The 19,915-nt window shown below is 43.9% G+C and overlaps 1 long non-coding RNA gene across 4 annotated transcripts; it reads left to right on the forward strand.

Annotated features, from left to right (window-relative positions):
• The first annotated feature begins 220 nt into the window (after positions 1–220).
• On the forward strand, positions 221–17,648 carry LOC308608040. 4 transcript variants are annotated; one of them, XR_014014079.1, is made up of 7 exons: positions 2,963–3,012; positions 5,043–5,095; positions 9,319–9,571; positions 15,605–15,789; positions 16,343–16,461; positions 16,571–16,744; positions 16,972–17,648. It is a non-coding gene; the product is annotated as an uncharacterized lncRNA (long non-coding RNA). The 4 variants fall into 4 exon arrangements; XR_014014078.1 differs by lacking the exons at positions 2,963–3,012; positions 5,043–5,095 and adding an exon at positions 252–349; XR_014014080.1 differs by lacking the exon at positions 5,043–5,095 and having other exon boundaries at positions 2,966–3,012.
• The last annotated feature ends 2,267 nt before the right edge of the window (positions 17,649–19,915 follow it).

The following is a 19,915-nucleotide window of genomic DNA, read 5'->3' on the forward strand; positions in this document are numbered from 1 at the left end:
GGCCGCCGGGGTACAGTCTACTAGGTGGCCGCTGCCCAGAGCCTAGCCGCCACGCCCTCGACGCCGGGAGCGGCCGCCTCTGCCTGGGCGCGAGCCGCGTCCTGGAGAGCGAGGCCGTCGGCGTCGCGCGCGCGCGCCCAGCCCCGCGCGGCTCCGCCCCGCCCCCACTCCCACCTCCGGCGAGCGCGCGCGGCGCAGGCGCCCGGTGTCGACCGCCCGGCGGGGGCGCGCGGGGCCCAGTAGCCGGCAGGAAGCGGCCCCGCCCTTCGCGTGCGGCCTTGGGGCCGGGGCGGGAGCCTGGCTGCACGCTCGCACTTGACCTGCATCCGGGTTTTTTTGTTCCGCGCAGGTGAGGGGCTTGGGCGGTCTAGCTGGGGAGGGGGCTTTAGGTGCCCCCGACGGCGGGACCTTTGGCGATCTTCTGGTCTTGCACCGTGACCAGAAATGGCTTATCTCCTTTTCTTGCTTGGTCCCATTCAGTCGGTGGCAAGAATAGTTAATAGGAATATAATGAACATTTACTGAGGGCTAGTTACTACGTACACTGCAACGCGTGCTTTGCAGGATTTACCTCATTTAACCTCACAACCAGCGAACCGAATATTATTATCCTCCTTTAATAGATGAAGAGGGCTTCCATGTGCTTAATTACCCAAGGCGAGACAGCTAGTTAGGTGGTTGAGCTATAGGTTGCATCCGGGTGCTGACTCCTTGTCCTGGGCTCTGAACCACGGTGGGCTTCTGCTGCAGCCGCCGCCTCCTCCTACCCCCCCTCCACCTCCTCTTCATCGTATGTACAATCCTAATAATATTTACATTTCTCATGTTTTATTCCCCGTTTGCAAAACACTTTTCACCGCACAGTCTTGCTTGATTCTCTCAGAAGCCTCAATTTCTTTTACAAATAGAAAGACCAAGGGCCTAAGCTGTTCAATGAGTTGTCCAAAGTTACTGTGGTAGGACTGGGGCTTCCTTTGTCAGGTTATTTAAAAAAAAAAATTTTTGTTTTTTCCCGAGGCGTCTGAGCCAAGCTTGGAAGGGAGCCTGTGTTCACAGAGAGGGAAACAGAGGCACAGAACAGGAAAGGAATTTGACTTAAGGGTGTGCAGTTAGAGGAAAATCAGCTCTGATCTCCCACATAATCCCCTGAGGCAAAGTGAAGCAAATTGAAGGTCAAAATCAAGGAAGCAGTGCCATCAGGCACTTAGCCACTGGGTCATGGGACAGGAAGAAGGATTAAAGTGTGTAGAATACATCTAATCTCTGTTAGATTTAAACTAAGGAAACAGGATTGCATTATGGTCCCAATCATTCTTTAACAATTGACCTGGCACCATCACAGAGATATGTCCAACGGATCACCCCTCTGGCTTCCTGTTCATTGCTTGTGTTGTTTCTGTTGCTTCCAACCCTACTGTCCCTTGCACCCCACCAAGTTCTCCCCTTCATTCACTTAACAAATATTTATTGAGAGCCACTTCATGCGTTAAGGTCACCCTAAGAACCGCAGTTATTTTTCTTCTCTAAATTTCTCAAACACAGCAACTTCAGCAAAAATTGAGTTTTTAGGTCAAATGAATTTGGAAATTGCTGCATTCTGTACCCCTGCATGGGGATCCATTAATGCATCTTAACACAGAAATGGCTCTGAGAGGTCCTAAAGTAAAAAAGACTGGTTTAGCCTTGTTTAACTCAGGGTTTAGGCCTTGTGCTGGGTACTAGGCTTACAGGGGTAAGGGCCACGCAAATCTACCTTCAGGAGCTCACAGATAGGGGAGACAGATAAGCAAACAACTAACTATGACACAACTTTATATGTACACTGATAGAGGCATTTGTAAAGTGCTGAAAAAGCAGAGGAAGAATCGAGCAATTCTGCCTGGAATACTGAGGGAAGGCTTTGCATTAAGAGTAGGATTTGCATTTGAGTAGGATTTTTCTAGGTGGAGAGTATGGAAAAGGACATTCCATAGAAATAATGGCATATTTAAAGATATAAAGGTATGCCTTTATGTTGGTCTTTGGGATAAGTATTAAATATTATTCAAGAGGTTTTGTTTTGGTTTTGGTTTGTTTTTTTTTTTTGCATGCAATATACCACTCAAACTGGATTAAACAGCAAATGGAATTCATTACCTCATGTAATGCAGAAAAACTGTGGGCTTCAAGCATGGCTGGATCTAAGGGCTTAAAAGTATGACATCAGGATTTGATCTCCATTTCTTAACTGTGTTTTCCTTTGTGTTGACTTCTTTCTCAGGCTGCCTTTCCCCATGAGGTAGCAGAATGGCTGCTAACAACTTCACATCATATCCTTACCATTAGAGAATTTCTCTTCCTCAGTGCTGTCAACAAAAGTCCCAGGACTGCATCTCGTTGGTCTAACTTGGGTCACTTGCGCATCATTAAGCCACTCTCTTCAGAAGGGGCCTGGACTATTCTGATAGCCCAGACCTGGGTCATGTGCTAACCTCTAGAGCTAAGGTGTGGTCAGTAGCTCTTAAATCTCATGGACTGAGAATTGGGGAAAGGTGGCTTCCTGTGTGACCAAAAATTTTCTCTTGGTCCCTTTATCTACTCTACATTTTTTTCTTCCTGATTTGTGCCTTAGGAGATACCAGCATGGACTGCTTCAATGGGTCCCTAATTCTCTGGCTTACAGGTGAATTTATCCATAGAAGACATTGGAAGCGTGCAGAGGATTGGAGGAGGATGAAGTTAGGCCCCTTTCACAGGCCCTCTCCCTTCTGGGTCACTGCATGTTGGCCACATACCTCTGCTGAGTCTTCTTTCTAGTGCCCCTCTTCATACAGGTCTCTCCTGGCTCTGGTAGAGTCTCCCTTCTCTTGGCCTAGAGGTGGTAGTAGCCCCCTACTGCTGGCAGCCCCAGAGTTTCATCCTATCATTCCTTCTTGTTTCCCTCAATCCTGCCCACACGTTTGTATATAAGCTTTACGAAACTCAACTCAGATTAACCTTCTGCGGGAACACTGACGGTTACATTCACCAAAGGTAATTCAAGTTTTTATTACCGAAAGGGAAATGAGTAAAGAGCAGGCAACAGGCGATAAGATAGCAATACTGATTCGGTAGAGCTATTACAATAAGGCAGACCAGAGATGACAGTGGCTTGGACAAGGGTTATAGGAAAGGAAGTGGTGAAAAATAGTATGTTCCTGGTGAAATTTAAAGGCAAAGTTAACAAAAGTTACTGATGAATTATATGTAAGTTATGAGCATGAGAGAGGAGTTGGGATAGAAGCAGCTGGAAGACACAGGTCTGGAGCTTAGGAGTGGGCTCAAACCAAGCAGAGTGATTTTGGAAGGAGGTGTGCGGGGTAGTTGAAATCATTAGCTCAGGTGAGATGACCCCGGAGGAGCAGGTGGAAAAGAAACACAAAAAGGGCAAAGGGCCGAATCCAGAACAACATCCGTCTTTACATGATGGGCAGAGGAAGAGGTGCCATCTTGTATCTATCAACTAGGTTGTGAGCAACTTAAGAACAAGAATGGAATCTTCCACATCTTCCCTCTTACATTGTGCCCACGGTGTATAATAAGTGCTTGTTATGAATGAACTTCACGTAGTTTTACATTTCTAACACTCCCTCCCTCTCCTCCTCATCATTGTGAGGTTTGAGTTACAGGCAGAGAAAAAAAGAGAAAGAAATTGATCCCTTGTGACTCAATCCATTGAAACCTATGCCAAGGTTGATAAGCATTTTTGCTGTCCTGAAAAACTCAAGTAGAACCCGTCAGATAAGGCTACAGATCCTGAGTAGCTCATCTCTTACCTTGGAGGAGAATTTCCAGACAGATGACTTCATTTTAGATTTTGTTATTCTTATCTGAGTAGACTTAAAAGTCAATACTTTAAAAAGTTCTTATTAGGTTTGTGCTATGGAATTAATAGAAATGATAAAAGATCTCCATCTCACACTCCAGTGTTGCTGGTGGAATGTAAAAGGAGACAACCAATTTTGGGGAACTTTTGCCAGTTTTTCAAGCTAAGTGTACATCTACCCTGTGACTCGGAAATTCAACTCCTAGTTATATATTCACAAAAAACGTCAGCAGATAGCCCCCCAAAGGGGGAGGGGTTGTACAAGAATGCTTTTTAACATCTTTATTCATTCAGAATATGCACAAACTGGGAATATTATAAATGTTCATCAAAAGAAGAATGGATAAGCAAACTATGGTATATTCCAACAATGGAATACTACACAGCCATAAAAAGAATAAACTACTGATACACATAACAGCATAAATAAATCTCAAAAAATTGTTGGACAAAAAGAAGGCAGACACCAAAGAGTAATAGATGTATGATTCCATTTACATGAGGTTAAATAAAAGGCCAAACTAATCTATGGTGATCAGCATCAGAATAGTGGTTGCATCTGAAGGATGGAGATTGATTGGAAAGGGGTACAAAAGAACATTCAGGGAACATTCACATTTATTGGATTTCTATTATTTGCCCAGCACTGTTCTAGGCATTGAGAAGACAGTGGTGAACAAAACAGACCATGTCCCTGCTTTTATACAGATCTAAGTTCTTTTCATTGGCTGCGTAGCATCAATGCACTTTAAATAGAAAAAAGTGGCCTTTCTTTAAATATAATCAATGACAAGTCTGAGGAACTTTCTTCCCCATTTCTTTAGTTGCTGGTGGGAAGGCAGCAAAATACAATGGAAAGAGCATGGGCTTCAGGAAGTCAGCTCCACCATCACTGGTGGTTTGATCTTTGAGCGGTTTCTTTAAACCCACCGAACCTCACTTTTCCAGTCTGTTGAATGACAGTGATGATATCTGCGTTGCAGGGTTGTTTTCTAAAGAGCTAGACACATTACAGATGCTCAGTAAACATTAGTTGGTTTATTATCAGTTTACAAGTAAATGTTATTCAAGGCAGCAATGTGTTACCTCCCTTGCAGCTAGGCATAAATTAATTTTGCCCAGTGAGATATGAGCAAAAGGAAGCTGACTTAGCTGGGAGAGGTACCCTGTGCACTTCTACTGTTCCTCTTTCTTCTAGCCTGCAATATGAATATGATAGCTGGAGCTCCAGCAGCCATTTTGGACCAGGAGGTAACCTTGAAGATGGAAGCCACATGCTGGGGTGGTGGATCCAAAGGATGTGGATCCCGGATCCTTTGTGACACTGGAGCTGCCATACCAGCCCTGGGTTGCCTGTATCCAGACTGCCTTTACCTGGTAGAGAAGTATTCTTCTATACTGTTAGGTGTCTGTTGCAGCCAAACCTAATCCCAAATGATATACCTTGTGAGTGACCCACAGTTCCCTATACTACTTTTTTTTTTTTTTTTTTTTTTGCAGTACGCGGGCCTCTCACTGTTGTGGCCTCTCCCGTTGCAGAGCACAGGCTCCAGCTGCGCAGGCTCAGCGGCCATGGCTCACGGGCCCAGCCGCTCTGCGGCATGTGGGATCTTCCTGGACCGGGGCACGAACCCATGTCCCCTGCATCAGCAGGCAGACTCTCAACCACTGCACCACCAGGGAAGCTCTCCCTATACTACTTTTCATGGCATCTATCACAGTTGTATTTAAGAGAATAATTATGCAGTTACTGATTTAATGGCCTAAGTCCATTACTAGAATATTAGTTTCATGGGGGCAGGGAGTAGTCTGTTCACTGATAAATCCCCAGCTCCTATAACAATATCTGGTTCTGGCATATAGTAGGTGCTCAATAAATACGGAAGAGAGAAAGGGAGGGAGGAAACAGAGCTGCTTCTGATCGTGAGAGAGATCACCTCATGAGAGAACACACACTGAGAAAGGAAGAGGCCTGAAGATGGAAGCCTGCCTGCCTGCCTGCCAATTGGTCTCTGTCTCTGTCTCTCTGTCTCAAAGGCTCATAGAACCCAGGCATATTAGATATTTAAGTTCACAGCCTGCCACACACTCTAGATCTCCTATGGGATTTGCCTTGTAGATGACACCTTTTCCTGAAGAGGCTTTAATTACCCAGCCTCCCTGGTAACACCCTCATTTATCTCCTCTTCCTGGAAAATCAGTTATTCCCCAAAGGAGAGAGTTACAACATGATCCAAGAGCCGGCTGGGAAGGGGGGAAGCTTCTTACCAGCACCATTGGTTGGGAGATGAGTGATGTCGATTTTTTATACTTAAAATTTCTCATTATAAAAACTAGACTTGGGGCTTCCCTGGTGGCGCAGTGGTTGGGAGTCCGCCTGCCGATGCAGGGGACGCGGGTTCGGCCCTGGTCTGGGAAGATCCCACATGCCGCGGAGCGGCTGGGCCCGTGAGCCATGGCCACTGAGCCTGCGCAGCTGGAGCCTGTGCTCTGCAACGGGAGAGGCCACAACAGTGAGAGGCCCGCGTACCGCCAAAAAAAAAACCTAGGTTTTTATGGATAATTTGAAAACAAAAGGATAAATAAGAAAATTAAAATCACTTATAACTCCATGATCTAGAGATTATTCAATATTTTGGTATATTTCCTTTCAATCTTTTTTGTAAGATGAGGTATATCAGTGCCTTCTGAAGCCTGGATGCTGTGTAAGATTTCATCCAGCTATGTTCCTCTAAATTACGAAGAATCAGTCCTATTTGCCTGCAGACTCAGAGGCTGCAGAATTCACTGCAGATGGGCTCAAGAGCAGCAGGGCTACTCCACGCTGGAAGGAGCTGCTCTTTAAATGTTGCATTTCTTGAATTTGTTAGGAGGAGATATTATTTCCTGATAAGTTTGAGCTGCAGATGGATAGAGGATAATAAGAGCTAGATGACCATCATCAGGAGAGGAGGTGGGGCACAGAAAATAAGGGAAGAAAATGGAACTTTAAAAATAGGCAGCTGCATGAATAGCCCAGGAATTCAAATTATCTTGATTTTTCTTGAGTATCAGGGTTTGATCAGGAGACAGAAGTCACACTAGTGATTTGAACAGAAAGAATTTAATATAAAGAATTGTTACTTACATATAAAGTTATTCACTAGTAACTAAACAGGTTAAAAAAAGGGATCACAGAGGTAGCAACTGCAGGAAGCAGCTTCCCATTCCTAGGATGAAAGGAACCAACGGAAGAGGTTTAATTATTAAAACTTAGAAGATAAGAGGATATACAGCCATAAAAAGGAATGAAGCACAGATATGTGCTACAACTTCGATGAACTGTGAAAACATTATGCTAAGTGAAAGAAACCAGTCACACTAGTCCACATATTGCACAATTCCATTCATGTCAAAGTCCAAAACAGAGAAATCTACAGAGACAGAAGATAGCTTAGAGGCTGCCAGTGGCTGGGAGGGTGGGGATAGGGAGTATAGGAAATATGGGCAGGGGGGGTGTGATAGCTACAGGGTACAGGTTTTTTTTTTTATTGTGGTAAAATATGTGTAACACAAAATATACTATTTTAACCATTTTTAAGTACACAGTTTAGTGACATTAAGTACATTTGCACTGATGTGCAACCATCACCACCATCCATCTCCAGAACATTTTTCATCTTTCCAAATTGAATCTCTCTACCCAGTCAACTCCCCACCGCCCTCCCCCCATTCCTGGCAGCCACCATTCCCTGCTTTCTGTCTCTATGAATCTGACTACTCTAAGTACCTCATGTAAGTGGAATCATACAGTATTTGTCCTCTTGTGTCTGCCTTATTTCACTTAGCATAATGTTTTCCAGTTTGATCTATATTGCAGGATATGTCAGAATGTCCTTCCTTTTAAGGCTGAATAATATTCTGTTGTATGTATACACCACATTTTATTTATCCACCTGTCAAAGGACACTTGAGTTGATTCCATCTTTTGGCTATTATGAATAATGCTGCTGTGAACGTGGGTATTCAAATATCTGTTTGAGTCCCTTCTTTCCATTCTTTTTTGTATATACCCAGAAGTGGCATTTCTGGATCATATGGTAACTCTATTTTTAAAATTTTGAGAAATCACCATACTGTTTTCCATACTGGCTGCATCATTTTACATTCCCACTAGCAGTGCACGGGGTTCTAGTTTCTCCATATCCTCACCAACACCTGTTATTTTCTTTTTTTCTTCTTTTGGAGCAGAGAAAGGTTTATTTCAGGGCCAAGAAAGGAGAACAGACAGCTTATGGTCAAAAGACCCAAATTCCCCAATGGCTTTCAGGGGAACTTTTTTTTTTTTTTGCGGTACGCGGGCCTCTCACTGCCGTGGCCTCTCCCGTTGCGGCGCACAGACTCCGGATGCGCGGGCTCAGCGGCCATGGCTCACGGGCCCAGCCGCTCTGCGGCATGTGGGATCTTCCCAGACGGGGTCACGAACCCGCGTACCCTGCATCGGCAGGCGGACTCTCAACCACTGCGCCACCAGGGAAGCCCTCAGGGGAACATTTTTAAAGGCAACATTTGCGGGGGGAAGGCTGAAGGATTCATGACTTTCTTCTCATTGATTGGTTGTGAAGTAACAGTGTGGTGTTTTAGGAATCTTAATCATCAACCTTCTGGTTCTGAACAGTCTGGGGTCTAGTGCTTGTGCTCAGCAGGTAGTTGCCATCCTCCACGTGCGTATGGGGGTCTTAGTTCCCGTAGAACAACTGGTTTCAGGACTTAACTGAAGCTCAGGTTCTCGATGTCTCATCGCAGAAAGAATTCAGTGAGAGACAAAGTGATAGCTAAGAAGTGGATTTATTTAGAGAGAAACACTCCGCAGACAGAGTGTGGGCCATCTCAGAAGGTGAGAAAGTCCACCTATTGTTTTCTTTTTAGGGTTTCTTTTAGAGGTGATGAAAATGTTCTAAAATTAATGGTGGTGATGGTTGCACATACCCATGGATATACTAAGAAACATTGAATTGTACAGTTTAGATGAGTGAATTGTATGGTATGTGAATTATGTCAATAAGGACGTTAAATGTGTAAGAGGAGGGCACAGCAGGCCCGGGCCCCAGACCTCTGAGGAGGGCGTGCTGATGTCTCTGAGGGGTTGCTATGAAGTTGGTTGTCCAAGTGCTGGAAAGAACTGCAAAACCAGATTCAGCTGCTGCTGCGCTAGAGTGAAGCAGTGTTGCCGAGTGATGTACTTTCGAACAGGAAATAGGAAGGAGTAAGTCCTTCTTCCTCGTGCAGCCTCACTGTCTCCCTCACCGGGAGCAGCTGGCAAAGCAGAAAGGCGGTTTCAGCCCCGGCACCCCAAAGCCATCTGCTGGAAGTGTGGGTTTAGAACTGAGAGAAAATCTTAATGACAGGCTGTCTTTTTTTTTGTTTTTTTTGGTACGCGGGCTTCTCACTGTTGTGGCCTCTCCCGTTGCGGAGCACAGGCTCCGGACGCGCAGACTCAGCAGCCATGGCTCACGGGCCCAGCCGCTCCGCGGCAAGTGGGATCTTCCCGGACCGGGGCACGAACCCGTGTCCCCTGCATCTACAGGCGGACTCGCAACCACTGCGCCACCAGGGAAGCCCATGACATGCTGTCTTAATCAGCTTGGGTTGCTATAACAAAATACCATAACCTGGGTGGCTTATCAACAACAGACATTTACTTCTCAGTTCTGGAGGGTGGAAGTCCAAGATCACGATCAGGTTCTGGTGAGTGCCTTCTTCCTGGTTTACAGATGTCTTCTTGTGTATCCTCACATGGCAGAGAGAGAGAGCAAGCCAGCTCTCTGGCCTCTTCTTTTTTTGTTGTTGTTAGTTTCTGGTGTGCAGTGAAATGATTCAGTTATACATATTCTTTTCCATTATAGGTTATTACAAGATATTGAATATAGTTCCCTGTGCTATACAGTAGGACCTTGTTGTTTATCTATTTTATATTCAGTCATTTGTATCTGCTAATCCCAAACTCCTAATTTATCTCTCCATACTCCCTTTTCCCTTTGGTAATCATAAGTTTGTTTTCCATGTCTGTGAGTCTGTTTCTGTTTTGTAAATAAGTTCATTTGTATATTTTAGATTCCACATATAAGTGATATCATGTGGTATTTGTCTTTATTGTTCTGACTTATTTCACTTAGTATGATAATCTCTAGGTTCATCCACATTGCTGCAAATGGCATTATTTTATTCTTTTATATGCTTGAGTAGTATTCCATTGTATGTATATACCACATCTTTACCCATTCATCTGTAGATGGACATTTAGTTTGCTTCCATGTCTTGGCTATTGTAAATAGTGCTGCTATGAACATTGGGGTGCGTGTATCTTTTCAAAGTATGGTTTTCTCTGGATATATGACCAAGAGTGGGATTGCTGGGTCATATAGTAACTCTATTTTTAGTTTTTTTAAAAATATTTATTTTATTTTACTTTTTATTAATTTTAATATTTTATTTATTTATTTATTTATTTGGCTGCATCGGGTCTTAGTTGCAGCATGTGGGATCTTTCGTTGCGGCACATGGGCTTCTCTTTAGTTGAGGTGCATGGGCTCTAGAGCGTGCGGGCTTAGTTGCCCTGCGGCATATGGGATCTTAGTTTCTTGACCAGGGATCGAACCCACGTCCCCTGCATTGGAAGGCAAATTCTCTACCACTGGACCACCAGAGAAGTCCCTATTTTTAGTTTTTTAAGGAACCTACATACTGTTTTCCATAGTGGCTGCACCAATTTACATTCCCACCAACAGTGCAGGAGGGTTCCCTTTTCTCCACATCCTCTCCAGCATTTATTATCTGTAGACTTTTTAATGACAGCCATTCTGACCAGTGTGAGATGGTACCTCATTGTAGTTTTGATTTGCATTTCTCTAATGATTAGTGATGTTGAGCATTCTTTCATGTGTTTGCTGGCCATCTGTGTGTCCTCTTTGGAGAAATGTCTATTTAGATCTTCTGCCCACGTTTTGATTGGGTTGTGTTTTTTTGTTTGTTTTTTAAATTAATCAATCAATTAATTAATTAATTAATTTATGGCTGTGTTGGGTCTTTGTTGCTGTGTGCAGGCTTTCTCTAGTTGCGGTGAGTGGGGGCTACTCTTTGTTGTGGTGCGAGGGCTTCTCATTGTCGTGGCTTCTCTTGTTGCGGAGCACGGGCTCTAGGCGCACGGGCTTCAGTAGTTGTGGCACATAGGCTCAGTAGTTGTGGCTTGCAGGCTCTAGAGCTCCGGCTCAGTAGTTGTGGCGCACGGGCTTAGTTGCTCCGTGGCACGTGGGGTCTTCCCCGGCCAGGGCTCGAACCTGTTTCCCTTGCATTGGCAGGCAGATTCTTAACTGCTACGCCACCAGGGAGGCCCTGTTTGTTTGTTTTGTTATTGAGCTGTATGAGCTGTTTATATATTTTGGAAATTAAGCCCTTGTCAGTTGTATTGTTCGCAAATATCTTCTCCCAGTCTGTAGATTGTCTTTTTGTTTTGTTTATGGTTTCCTTTGCTGTGCAAAAGCTTGTAAGTTTGATTAGGTCCCATTTGCTTATTTTTGCTTTTATTTATTATTGCTTTGGGAGACTGAACTAAGAAAACATTGCTATGGTTTATGTCAGAGAGTGTTTTGCCTGTGTTCTCTTCTAGGAGTTTTATGGTGTTCTGTCTCATATTTAAGTCTTTAAGCCATTTTGAGTTTATTTTTGTGTATGGTGTGAGGGTGTGTTCTAACTTCATTAATTTACATGTGGCTGTCCAGCTTTTCCAACACCACTTGCCAAAGAGATGATCTTTTCTCCATTGTATATTCTTGCCTTCTTTGTCAAAGATTAATTGACCATAGGTGTATGGGTCTATTTCTGGGCTCTTTTTTCTGTTCCATTGATCCATATGTCTGTTTTTGTGCCAATACCATGCTGTTTTGATTACTGTAGCTTTATAGTATTGTCTGAAGTCTGGGAGTGTTATGCCTCCAGCCTTGTTCTTTTTCTTCAGGATTGCTTTGGCAATTCTGGGTCTCTTATGGCTCCATGTAAATTTTAGGATTCTTTGTTCTATCGATAGTTCTGTGAAAAATTTCATGGATAATTTGATAGGGAGCACATTAAATCTGAAGATTGCTTTAGGTAGTATGGCCATTTTAGCAATATTAATTCTTCCAATGCAAGAGCATGGGATATCTTTCCATTTCGACTTCTTTTATCAGTGTTTTATAGTTCTCAGTGTATAAGTATTTCACCTACTTGGTCAGGTTTATTCCTAAGTATTTTATTCTTTTTTGATGTGATTTTAAAAAGGATTTTTCTGATGTTTCATTGTTAATATAAAGAAACACAACAGATTTCTGCATGTTAATCTTGTATTTTGCTACCTTGCTGAATTTGTCAGTCCTAGTAGTTTTTGTGTGGAGTCTTTAGTGGTTTCCATTTATAGTATCATGTCATCTGCACATAATGACAATTTTACCTCTTCCCTTCCAAGTTGAATAACTTTTATTTCTTTTTCTTGTCTGATTGCTCTGTCTAGGACTTCCAATATCATGTTGAATAGAAGTGGTGAGAGTGGGTATCCTTGTCTTGTTCCAGATTTTAGTGGGAAAGCTTTCCACTTTTCACCATTGAGTATTATGTTGGCTGTAGTTTTGTCATAAATAGCTTTTATTATGTTGAGATATTTTCCCGCTGTACCCACTTTGGTAATGTTTTTCCTTTTTTTTATTATGAATGGATGTTGAATTTTATCAAATGCCTTTTCTGCATCTACTGAGATGATCATGTGTTTTAGTCATTTCCTTTGTTGATGTGGTGTATCACATTGATTGATTTGTGTATGTTGAACCATGCTTATGACCCTGGGATGAACCCAACTTGATTGTGGTCTATGATCTTTTTTATGTGTTGTTGGATTTGGCTTGCTAGTATTTTATTGAGAATTTTTGCATCTATGTTCATGAAAGACATTGGCCTGTAATTTTCTTTTTTGGTAGTATCTTTGTCTGGTTTTGGTAGTATCTTTATCAGGGTGGTGGCTTCATAGAATGACTTCGGGAGTGTTACCTCCTCTTCAGTCTTTTGCAAGAGTTTGAGAAGGATCAGTATAAGTTCTTCTTTGTATGTTTTGGTAGAATTCCTCAGTGAAGCCATCAGTCCTGGACTTTTGTTTGCAGGGAATTTTTTTTATTATAGATTCTATTTCACTTCTAGTGATCGGTCTGATCAAACTATTTATTTCTTCTTGATTCAGTTTTGGTGGGCTGTAGGTTTCTAGAAACTTGTCCATTTCTTCTAGGTTGTCCAATTTGTTGGCATCGCCTCTTCTTATAAGGGCACTAATCCCATTCATGACAGCTCTGCCCTCATGACCTAATTACCTCCCAAAGGCCCCGCCTCCAAATATCATCACATTGGGATTAGGGTCTCAGTACCTTAATTTGGGGGTCACACAAACATTCAGTCCATTGCATTTGCATACCTTGGCAACTGGAAGATTTTATCCTTCGGTATGACTGAGACTAGCTTTGTAGTTTCAGAAACTGTGTATGCAAGGCCATCTTCAAAAAGATACCCACAAGCTTGGTGATAAGGTTAAACTTGTAAAAATCCATTCATGAGTAGATGAGATACATGTCTGTTCAAAAGGCCTCCCAAAGGTGGCCAAGCCCCAAATGCAATGCAAGAAGCCAAAGTCTAAGCACCTAGCTCTTTGACTTTGGCCTGTGGCTCTGTGCCTCTACTTGTACTGCTCCCTAGCTTAAAGGAAAATAATAACAGTAGCTAATGTTATTGAGACGTCACTTAGTACCAGGCATTGTTCTATATTACATCCTTACAACAAACTGCAAGGGAGGCAGTATTACCATGCCAATTTTACAGATGAGGAAACTGAGGTTTGGAGGGGTTATGTACTTTCCTAAGGTTTCAGAGAAAGAAAGTTCCAGAGCCTGTACTCTTAGCCTTGATATTGTGCTGCCTCCCTGTGTCCTGCTCTGTGCTTCTCTTAGCTATTATTGGACAGGCCATATGATCTTCCTTCAGTCAGGGAGCAATATCACCAGAGATCTAGAAGACACTAAAAAAACCCCACCTAAATGACCAGACCAGAGATCATGTGCTCAGTTGTACTACAATGTGTGTGGCCACTGAGTGGTTTTCAAATGCTACCAGCATTCATCTTGATGTTGCCAGTGTCTAAAGGATCAGGCTGAGTTGCCTCAGTTCTGGGAGGGACCAGTGAGTTGGGCTTTTTTTTGACAAAGCCAAATTCTTGAGGAAAGACTTGTTCTTTCAGGGCTCAGTGGGATTAGTCAGGTCTGGGTTCTCAGGTGCTCAGAGAAACCTGGTGGAGGAGAAAGGGGATGGGCAGCTAGCCCCATGGTGTGGAGGCCTACCTGGAACCAGATGAGAGTCCTGCTTGTGAAGGGTTCCTGAGGTTCTGTTTGGACCTGTGGGCTCAAAAGAAGCTATTTCCAGGGGCTGCTGAAGGCATGCTTTGGAGGGGGAGGCCCACGGTAAGGACCAGAGAGGGTAGGGGGAGTATATATCAGTGGGAGGTCACCAGCAGGGGGCAGCTGACCCAGCTCAGTGATGGTCTCAAAGTGGCTGGTAGAGCAGAGGTCATGGCAAGAGGAGTAACTAAGAAAGGAAAACCCAAGAGATGTTACAGAGCACACAGTACACTTGAAATGTTTCCTGAGACTCTCTCAAAAAAGCAGAAGTTGGGGCTGGGGAAGAGAATGTCACACTGAAGTGGTTAATTTCCAGCTATTAGAAGCTTGTGCTATAATAATCTGGGTATAAAAAGGAAAAGTATTATTAGCCAAAGTCATGGTCTGGTGAGGCCTGGGTTGAATGGGTTACAGTTGAAGTGTAAATTAGATAAGCACATTTATCCAACAAATCAAGCTGTCGGCTTTAGGTGATTTGACTTGAGAGGAATTGACTCAGACACCTACCTTGCTCTTTTACTTCAAAAGTATCCCGTGTACTAAACTTACTGTGATAATCATTCCATGATGTGTGTGAGTTAAATCATAATGCTGTACATCTTAAACTTATACAGTGTTGTATGTCAATTATATCTTAATAAAACCGGAAGAAAAAAAAGTATCCCAGGTAACTTTGACCATTTTCTGAATTTACAGTTTTTCAGTTTTTAAAGTAGCAGCAGCGTACTGGAAATGCCCACAGAGTAGAGTTTGTTTTCTTTCTTTCTTTGAATCTTTCCTTCTTTGAATCTGTGATTCATTTCAGTCAGAATGGACACCAACACCTTTTAAGAGCAATGAAAGACATTTTCACATATTGAGGTATGGGGAAGTCATTCTGGCTTATACATAGGTTAACTTGATTTTATGCTAACACAGCCTGTTTGTGGCCTATCAAACAAACATTGTACGTCTGCTTTAATTATTAAAGAAAAGGACATATTGGCCAGAAGTAAAGTATGCCCATGTTAAAAATAAAGATTAAATGCCTCCCTTCCTGGGATGCCAATGCTAGTACTCCTTTGATGATAAGACTCCCTTCCCAGGTGCCAAGGCCATCCTGACTTGCTGTGTATGTGCTTATCTGTTTGTTTGTTTGTTTTTAAAACTTGAAGGAATGTATCCCTGACTTATTTGGTTTTCTTTGTCCTGACAAGACACAAAATTGTGCTGAAAACCATGGTTCTCCAGAGCAGTTCCTCAGTTATCCGAGAGGCTGTCTCCTGGGCTGTAGTCCTCAGTTTGGCTCAAGTAAAACTCTCTTCTATTCTTATTACAGGTTGGGACCTGGGACCTGGGACCTGGGACCCTTTGCTGCAGTACTTGCACCTGGACGAATATCTCCTCGACCAGCAGAATACAAGAAACTCTAAGGAACTAAAAATAACTGCCCACATGTGCAGTTGGGGCAAAATATGAACAATGGGGGTACAAAAAGGCCAAAACCCAGCTGCCACTTCTGAGGTGCCAGGAGCAAAAGCAGGGTCCTGTGCATGATCCCTACAAGGGGGTGGGCAGACCACCTAAGCTGCCCCTCTGGCCTACCCACCGATCCACCCCACCCTCACCCCATTTAAGGGACCAGCTTGTCACCCCCTCAGGGAGTGAGCAAGGACACCTGTTACATGTTTTTGCTCCCTTGTGCTGCAGCGATAAAGCCTTGCCTGAATTCCTTGTCTGGCCTCATCAATTTCTATTGATTAAAGAGTCCAAAAACCCAGATCGGTAGAAGGAGTTTGCTGTCGTTCATGAGATGAGGCCCAGATTGATCTGGATTCAGAGCAGCTTTCACACTGAGGACCTATCAGTTTGCTACTATGAGTCCACATAAGTGGGCACCACATGGGGGTCTTGGGAAAGCCCCTAGAGAGCCAGAGCCAGCTTTCCAGGCATGTGTGAATTGTGCACTCCTACACGACCCCACACTCAAAAGGGCCTCACACTTGGTTTAATGCTCTGCGTTTGCCATCTTGAAGCTCTCAATAATTTTATCTTTGAACATCTTTCTGTTTGTCAGCAAGGTCTGATGGGTGCCACATGCGTGTGAGCAGAGGAGTTGAAAGCAACGTGTGTGCAGCTTTCTTTGCACATAGGATTCCTGATGTCCTCACCAGCCGTGCTCAAGGCAAATCCTAGGTGACCGTTAGGCCTGTGATTCAGTGGGGGCAGGGGTGGGAGTGGGGAAGGACTGACATTCTGGAGAGGCTACGCTTTCCATTCCAACTGAAACTTTCTTCCAATGCAGGAAGAAGGCAACGGACAAGGATCCCCATCACGTCCTTCTTACACGTGTTACTTCCCTGTGTCAGCCTATCTAACAACCACATCCGCTGAAAATGATGACCTAGATGGAAAGGGAAAGCTCAGGCCACCCACAGCTCCTTCTCTTTTTATTTCTTTACTCATCAATAAGCTGAAGGCAGGGCTTCCCTGGTGGCGCAGTGGTTGAGAGTCCACCTGCCGATGCAGGGCACACGGGTTCGTGCCCCGGTCCGGGAAGATCCCACATGCCGCGGAGCGGCTGGGCCCGTGAGCCATGGCCGCTGAGCCTGCGCGTCCGGAGCCTGTGCTCCACAACGGGAGATGCCACAACAGTGAGAGGCCCGCGTACCGCAAAAAAAACAAAATAAAATAAATAAGCTGAAGGCAGAGAATGTTGGTAGGATACGTGTATACCCATTAAGCAATAAAAACAGTTGAGTTAGTTTTGTGTAGGATTTTCATTGTTCAGGTAAGAACACAATACCTAGTCATGTACAAGCAATGAAATACGAATTGTATCATATCAGTGATTTCCATATGAGTTAGTGCTCTTATATTTGCATTTAAAATGGGTATTGCATAAAATAAATATGAATGGTAAAAAATGGTCCCTTTAATGGCACTTTTTCTCACTTTTTGGGCCCCTGCACTTTCGTTTTGCACCGGGTCCTGGATGTTATGTAGCTGGCCCTGCAGATACCCTAGTTTGGACTGAAAAGTCATCTCCGTCTTCTCCTGAACTCCAGGTCCAGCTCAGCCCGGGCTCTGGGGCTGAGACACAGTGCCTGCTCTCCACCACACCCAGGGCCATGTCCACAGCTTCCGTCTCCCCTTCTGGGTTCTCTTCTTTCCTGCTTAGTCCTGGTCCCATGAAATTTCATCATCAGTCCCTCAATTGTATTAACCATCACACTTTATATTGTTTGCTTCGTTTTCTGACTCCTTTGTATGGAGTTTCTCTTTTTTTCATTGCTGTATGTATGTACTTAGCACATGACAAGTGCTCAAAACACCATTTTTTCACTTTTTATTATGAAAATTTCAAGCATACACGAAAACAGAGAGGACAATTTAATGAATCCTTGTGGACTATTGCCGGCTTTGACTACACTATCCTGCCATTCTTGTTTCACCTCAACAATTTTAATCTTTCTCTTTCGTTGTTGGATTTCTTCAAATGCCTTGTAATTCTCGGTGGACAATTCCCACTTATGAATGAAGAGCTATATTGCTTCCTGCAGAGAGTTGGGTGGGTTTCCTTCGCAGTCGTGTGGGTTTGTTTATTCAAAGGCTTACGGTCCCCTCCGTGGGAGGGGTAATTTTTGTCTCTGAGGAAGTGAACAGGGTCTCTCCATCAGCTTCCCCTTCAGGTGTGTGAGTGTGGAGCCGGCAGGCTGCCTGGGGACGCAGGCAAAAATAAGCAAGACTGACTCTAGGGGTAGGGAGCTTCAGTGTCTATCATGCCTGCACAGGGCTGTCTTTCCTTATTTCTCCTCCTGTTTATTCTAGAGGTCCATTCATTTCTTCAGCTCCACCTTGACCCCACCCCCCCGCCCCAGTATCCATACCGTGGGCCCTCTACAGCCAAATCATTTCCACTGTTTAGAGTAATTCTTAGGGCTTCAACTGGGGCATAGCTGCTCTGTGCCTGTCGGCATAGCAATCCCTCGGATTGCTGCCCAGAGCACTCTTGTTCTTGATACCTACTGACTTTAAGCCCAAAGCCGCTCTGGGATGGAGAGGAGGTGAATGCGTGTGCTTAGGCTCCATACTGAATGGGAAACTCTAACAAATATTTTTGGCATAATTAAATTTTTTTTCTCCCACTTAAGTTCAGAGAGTGTGGCTTCTTCATCTGTGGTCTCCAGGGCTTATCCAGAGGCTCGTGGGCCTGGGTCCCAGTTTTCCAGGGTCTTCCTCCAAGCTCCGAGGCAGAGCATCAGCCTCCGTTTCAGCTCCTCTGAGTTTCAGCTCTGCGGGGCCCCTCCTCCAGGCATCTAAGTTGCAATCATTCCAACCTCTTCCTTTATTCCCCCCAGCCTTCGGGGTGGGAGCTGCGTCTTATCTGTAGGATACTTAGCGGTCTCTCTGTACCCTTTCAGTTGCCTAGTGAAGAACTTCATTCCTAGTTACCAATTCTTTATATTAAAATTTCTGTTCCAAAAACTGGCGTGGTTTCTGTCTCCTGACTGGACCCTGATTGATACAATAGTTGCCTAAAATACCATATACTCAGTGTACCAAAGGAACGGAAGATGTCTTGGCCCAGGGCAATGGTGAAGGTTGAAAGCTAATGCTCTTGTGCTCCTCCAGACTCAGAGAAAGTTGCATTTTATGCTTAAAAATGAACAAAGAATGTAAAGGTACAAAAGTATCGTCTATTGACATATCGAGGATGGGATTTAAAAAAAAAATACAGACTTTGGAATCAGTTATATCTGGGTTTGAATCCAGGCTCTGCGGCTTACACACCCAAATGACTGAATTTCTTTGAGCCTCAGTTTCTGTATTTGTAAAACGGGTTGAACAGGTTCCTTGCAGGGCTGTTGAGAGAATGCAATGCGATAATGGACGTAAAGTGCTTAGCACAGGGCCTGGCACAGAGTTAAAACTCAATGAACGGGGTGGATGTAGGTTGTAGGATGTAGCAGGACTCAGTGATGCAGTGGAAAGGGGACGGACTAGAGCTCATAAGACGGTTCTAGTCCTGTGTCTACAGCTAACTAGCCCCCCTTTCCTCACAAGTAATACCAAGTTTGAGCTGCATCAAACCAAGTTAGGTTCCCTAATGCTGGTTTCATCTTACAGGCCTGCAAGAAAATGAGGCAAATAATGAGACTGTCCTAAATTTTTCATAAAGCTAAATTATTCAGTTTCAAGGATTATCCTTTGTTGTGAGATTTTGCCCTTACTATTTGGGTGTTGATGTCCTGTTTAATGAAATGATAGTATAGTAGGGTATTTTTTCCCATGTTCTCACTGGACAGATGGGATGAGGGAATTCTCTGGGGTCTCTTTTATAAGGGCACTAATCCCATTCATGAGGGTTCCAACCTCATGTTCTAATTACCTCCCCAAAACCCCACCTCCAAAAACCATCACACTGGGGATTAGATTTCAACATGTGAACTGGGGGCAGGCGGGCATTCTGTTCTTTAAGTCTGCATCCTTCTTTGAAACTGTACATCCTTTTAATTTGTCAGATAAAGGTGAAATCCTAATGTGTGGTGAACTTACCCCATGGAAATTCAACCACACCAGGAAAGGCAGCACAGCAGAGGGATAAAGAGCTCAGGTTTTGAAGTCAGGCAGTTCTGGGCTCAAATAG

This window comes from Mesoplodon bidens, assembly GCF_964165515.1.
Source record: "Mesoplodon bidens genome assembly, chromosome: 2".
Taxonomy (NCBI): Eukaryota; Metazoa; Chordata; class Mammalia; order Artiodactyla; family Ziphiidae; genus Mesoplodon; species Mesoplodon bidens.